This window comes from Calliphora vicina, chromosome 1, assembly GCF_958450345.1.
Source record: "Calliphora vicina chromosome 1, idCalVici1.1, whole genome shotgun sequence".
Taxonomy (NCBI): domain Eukaryota; kingdom Metazoa; phylum Arthropoda; class Insecta; order Diptera; family Calliphoridae; genus Calliphora; species Calliphora vicina.
The window spans coordinates 62603551-62609872 of record NC_088780.1 but is presented as its reverse complement, the minus strand read 5'-3'; positions in this window follow the sequence as shown (position 1 = coordinate 62609872).

Sequence of the window (6322 nt, the reverse complement as noted above, 5' to 3'; positions counted from 1 at the left end):
CTGAAGGATTTGTATTGTAGTCTATGTTGCTTTTAAAATAATCACCTGATAATCGAAGGACTTCTCCATAAACTAGTTCGGCAGAAGATGCTTTAATATCTTCTTTATAAACTGCTCGTAATCCTAGTAGAACAATAGGTAGTGTTTTTGTCCATTGTAAGTTTTCGTTGCAGATTAGAGCTGTTTTTAGTGTATGATTCCATTTGATTGTGGATGATACGCTGTGGATTGTTGATGTTGTGCTCCAATAGTTCTAGCAATATTTGCAAAAACTTTTGAGGTAAACTGTCTTCCTCGATCTGTATGTATTTTATGTGGACAGCCAAATCTACTCACCCAACCTTAAATGAATTTTCTGTATAATTCTTCAGACGTAATACTTTTTAATGGTATAACTTCAACCCATCGGGTAAAACGGACTAATATAGTCAACATATATTGATACCCTTCTGATGGTGGTCCTACAATGTCCATATGGATTGTTGCAAATCGTTGAGTTTCTTGAGAAAAGACACCAAATCTTGATTTTGTGTGACGATTCACTTTTGCAGCTTGACAAATTTTACACATTTTAACCCATTTGTTACAATCTTTATTTATAGATGTCCATACAAATCGTTGGGTAGCAACCACATGCGAATATTTTATTTCATCTCGAGATATTCTTGAAAGTTGGAATAGTGATTCAATTTGAATAAACCATAATTGGGGTTGTTCAGTCCAAAATGGTGGAAGTTTTTGAGTTGTAGTTGTAGCTGTAGATGTAACTGCTGCTTCTGGAAATCTTGCTGAATCATCTTGTTGAAGATTGCGTGTTGATTGTCCAGTTGTATTAGGATTATGTAGGATTGCTTGATCCGCAGGAGGAGTCGGAGAATGTAATAAGGACATGGGGTCACCAAATTTGTGGGATTATTCACAAATAAAATACGTCCGACTCAAATAGTTTCAAAATTAACTATCAATAAAATTTTATTTAAGAAAAATAAAAATCAAAAGTTACTAAACAAATTTAAAAAGTTAAAAACAAAGTATAAAATTAAAATATGTGTTACAGTAAGTGCCACAGTATTTTTGAAAATATAATACAAATTTTGTTTAGACGATGAAATTGTATTATGATACTTGAGTTTTTGACAAATATTAATACTCAGTATTGCCGTCTATAAATACCTTAAGAAACAACAAAACATATGGTAACATAGAGACGATACGTAATTGTCAAAAACCTAACTCTTGCAACAACCAAATACATGCTAGTCAATGTATTTTGTTGTTGTATCATATGATTTGTTCTATTTTTGTTTGACAAATCAGAGTGTCTCGTCCATAGGGTAACATAGAGACGTAATTGTCAAAAACCTAAGTCTGATGTCAAAAACCTAACTCTTGCAACAACAAAATACATGCTAGTCAATGTATTTTGTTATTACATCCAACATATGATTTGTTATATTCTTGTTTGACAAATCGGAGTGTTCGTCTCTATGTATAATTCTCTATGGTCTCGCCTCTACCTATAATTCTCTATGCAACAAAACGTATGTATTCTTGACGATTTCAGTTTGAATTGATTTTTATTATTATGATGTACTGCATTAAAATGCAAAAGAATTCAAAGATTCTTGAACATTATGCAGCCAATCAAAGGCATCGTTCTTAATTTGACCAAATTCGTTTAAATTTGTTTAATATGACTGTGCAACAAGAAAAACCAGCCTCAACAATTCCAATGGGAAATAAAAGTAGACCATTAAGTAAACAGAACTGCTAAAGGGTTTTGAAAAGTTAGCTCGAATTTAATTTTTATGGCTTCTTGAAGTTAGGCCATTTTTGAAAATTTTTTACACTATGAGTGATTTTTTTTTTTAAAAAACGTATAAATGTTTAAAAATATCTAATGGAATAAAGGAAAAAATATATTTTTCCACATTGGATTCAATGCAACAATAAGTACGCACAATTACATTCCATTAAATCTTTATATACATATATAATTCTTCTGTACGTATGTTAGTAACTGAACTCCTCCTTAACCCTCTAACCGGCCAATTTTATTTTGAGGTAAAAAAATATACCAGGTCATTGTTTGAATAAAAAAAAATACGTTGGAATAAAAAACACAAAAGACAAGTGCACGTTCATATTTATCACAATAAGTCAGGGACCGTAACGGTTATAAGGGATATCAAAAAAGTTATTTTATAACCGTTATTTTGTGACTTTCAAAATAAAAATCCATCTAAAACTGTTATTTTTCACCGTAAAAATAAAAGTTCCGATGAAACTGTTAAAAAAAAGAGTTTTAAACATAGGGTACAACTAGAGGCGCAACTGAGAGTAAGCTGAGAGTAACAATAATTACTCTCTCACACGTACTTGTGATATGTGAATTCAACATACCTGTGAGAGAATTAAACACATTAAAATACTTGAAATTTTAACTTTGATTTTCCGATTAAATATAGACCGAACCACTTTATTTCACTTCTACACAATATTTTGCAAATTATTTTAATACTTTTCAGGACACTTTTTAGCCGAAACACGTTAATTTTGCTCAAACGAAAAAAAAAATGTTTGATTAATTTTTGACACTTAATTTTATTTGTGGTGGAATTTAATTTATTGAACAGAGTTTCAATTTTTGGTATTGAAAATAGAAGAAAATTTACATAAATTTAAATTTTAACATTTTTATACAACTCAGTGTGTCTGGTGAAAATTAAAAAGGCACCAACACAATCTCAATACTTTGTACTAATACATTCTCACGACTTAGGTTTTTGACAACAGACTTAGGTTTTTTCCCTCTCAGTAGCGCTTCTATGGATATATTATTCCATGGTTTTAAATATCCGTCATAAAATAAAAGTCATTTGAGGACTTTTATTTTTTCCGTCAGAAAATAAAACTCATTTTATGTAAATTGCTTGTTGTTGGTCAGATCATTACTATTTGTAAGCACCTTGCATTGCAATTTAATAAATCGTCATTAAAATAAAAACATGTGTTTTTTAATTTGTTATTGATTGATTCCTATTATTAAATTGTTTTTGTTTTTTCGTATCTCTTTATTATTTACTAGCTGAACCCGGTCCGCGTTGCTGGCCCTTAGAAAACATCTGTTTTATATTGCATCTCGATTTTAATATACAGTTTCGGACAAAGTCGGCGATCAAATGAATTCACAAATTCAGTAGGATAATCGACGGCTTGTTCTTCGTTCATTACTGTGTCAATCTATTTGTATTTTATTGTTTTGCCAAGCAGTTTCAATTGTATTTGCTTATTGATCTTGTTAACATCATAATTTGTTGGTGCCAAAATTGCATGTTCCCACAGACAATCCGAATTGTTGTAGTTCGTTGTAAGACTTGGGAATACTTTGTCGACAACGTCTTGAATATTCATTTGCATTTGGCAGAAGTCCGGAAATGAAATCTAATTTGTGGAGGGATCAAGCCGATGTTATTTGAAAGCATGTGTTGTACTTTTGGATATTTTGAAGGAAGTGTTTGGAAATAGGATTCGCGCCGGAAATGTAACTTAGTAGCAGCTCAGACGGCTCAATAACTGGTGGCAGAATAACTTTACCGTTCGAACAGCACATTCCCGGGGATTCCTTAGGGAACTTCAAAATGCTGCAATGTAAGTAATGTTTGTTCATTGCGCCAATTAGTACATCCTTGAGATTCCTGTAGTCATCATACTTATTGTAATAAAATCCGGGCAACTTTAAATCGATTCTTTCTCTTGATCGAATTATCTGCCAATGTATTGTCCAACAACTAAATCAGAAATAATTAAAATCACAAAATTATGTGCACTGAACACCATTTTTGTGGTTTCAAACCACTTCTATAAAATGTGATTTGCAGAACATACCTGAATTATAAAAAATTTTTCAATCTTCAAATCGCGATATTTTTGAAATGGAAAGGTTCGCCGATAAAATAGTCATAGATTTGAGGAACCCTATGGAGCCGTAATATGTGTGGTAAAATTCATTTAATGTGTTTTTTCCAGAACAAATTATATCAAGAAATTCTGATGTAAACTGGCACCAAGATCATGCGATTTAACGCCGTACAGTGGTGTGAAAAAAAGAGGGAAACTAATCTGTAACTTCTAAAACCTAAGTCCGATTTGAATGACATGCGCAAAGAAGAAGTGTTGTCGAGTTTAAGTTTTGAATTTTGAACGCATGGGTCCACCAGGGGTGCGGCCAGGGGTCCCCAAAGTAGGACACCTCGGGTATGTTAAATTTTTAAAAAGATCCTATTTCTTCGTCTCTATTCCGATTTCACTACGAGCACTACTATCGATCAATAGCTATCAATTATCTCTTATAACTTAGGAGATATTCGCATTTGAAAATTAAATTATAAAAATTTTTACCCACCCTACTCCAGTTTTTTGATAACAGCTATAGTTTTTGGAAAAAAAGCCAAAAAACTGTAATAAAATTCGGTATTCTACAATATATTTTTAAAGCAACTACTGAATTTCACATATAATTGGTTTTTAAAATTTTGCATTATTTTGGACTTTATGATAGATAGAGGATTTTTCTTTTTAAAATATTCAATGTGTATGCATGAAAATGATAAGATAGAGAATTTTGCATTTCAATAAAATTTAATTATTTTGATTTCAGTTATGCCATCTGTCAGTTTTTAACGTGATTTATTTAAGATAACGGCCAATAATACAACATAAGATAAAAACAAGTAACAGAGGTATATTCGGCTGTGCCGAATCTTATATACCCTTCACCAAAGTATACCTTAATATAAATACTAAATACGAGACCTACAGTGATGAAGGTTTGTGTATTAAAAAAAAACAACAACAAACAAATCTATTTATAAATATATACGTCTTTACTACGTAACCAGACGCACTCAAATATATACAAATTATGCACTCGTGTCTTTGATTTGTAATTCTCATTCAGTGTTGCCACAACCTCAAAATATTTGTAACCAAATTTGATTAAAAAAATAACCAAAATGCTAAAAAAGTAACCAAAAACATTTATTGCAAACGTCATGTTTTTAACTTTTTTTTAAATATGAACAGAAGTATGAAATTTAAATTTTTTTAATACATTTTACACAGGTTTTTATATTTCAATATTTAGAATATTATGAAAATAAATTCTTAATAACAAAATATTCTGAAAAATCGACAGAAATAATTTTTAAATATTTTAAAAATATTTTATCCAAAAAAAAGTCATGAATTTTTTTTGATATTTTTTTTTATTTTACACAATTATTTTTACTGAATGTAAATCTTTAAATTTTTTTATAATTTATTTTATTTTGTCTAACCTCTACATGAAATACTTGACATAAATATATATTTTCAAAAAGTGGCATAGATTTTCAAATATTACACTTTTGCTGTGTTTTTGCTGAACATTTTTCATTTTACTTGTCTTATTTTATCATTTTTAATAAATAAATAATTAATGAAATTTTTAATAAATAAAACGAATTGAATTGAAATATTATTGTCTCATGTAAATACAGATGTTTGTATGCATACGACATTGGTAGTTTTAATTAGAGTATTTTTAATAAAATCTAAAACAATAGAAAAGGTTGAACCTAGCTAAATATTAAAAATAAAAATTCTTGTTTAGAATTTTCGGAATACAACATTTTATTTATCCTCAATAAAGCTTAAAACAAACATTCATCAGAATTATTATACTAAAAAGAATCATATGTTTACGTAGACCAGTTTAATGGTAAAAACTTTCATATTCTGTGCTGTATTACCCAAAATTTAGAAGGAAACTCCAAAAAATAGGGTATTTAATGTGAATATAAAATAAAAAAATCGATATTTCGAAAACGCGAGTTGACTGAAAAATAATAAGTGTAACAAAGTACTGTGAGTTCTTCCGCTGGTGTAATTAAACCAATATTGGGAACTTATAACTGCAAAATTGTGCATAGATGAGCTATTTTATTATAACAACTGACTTCATCTCGATAAGTATTAAGCTAACTTTTGACACACTCAAAGCTGATGCAGAAAAACACAAGCATTAGAGAGAGTAAAAAGCAAATAAGAAAAAATAAGTTCTATATTTTTTTCTTCATAATCATGACAGTTAAAACTGTATATATTTGTTTTGTTTATATTTTTAATCAGTTTTTCTAGAAATTTGAGGTGGACCACATACGCAAACGGCTTAAAAATGTCGCTTTTTATTAATTTCAGCACATTTGTAATTACTTTGTCTGGTTTCTTCTACATTATCTCGAACTGCATCTATTAAATGATACGATAAGTAGAAAATTAA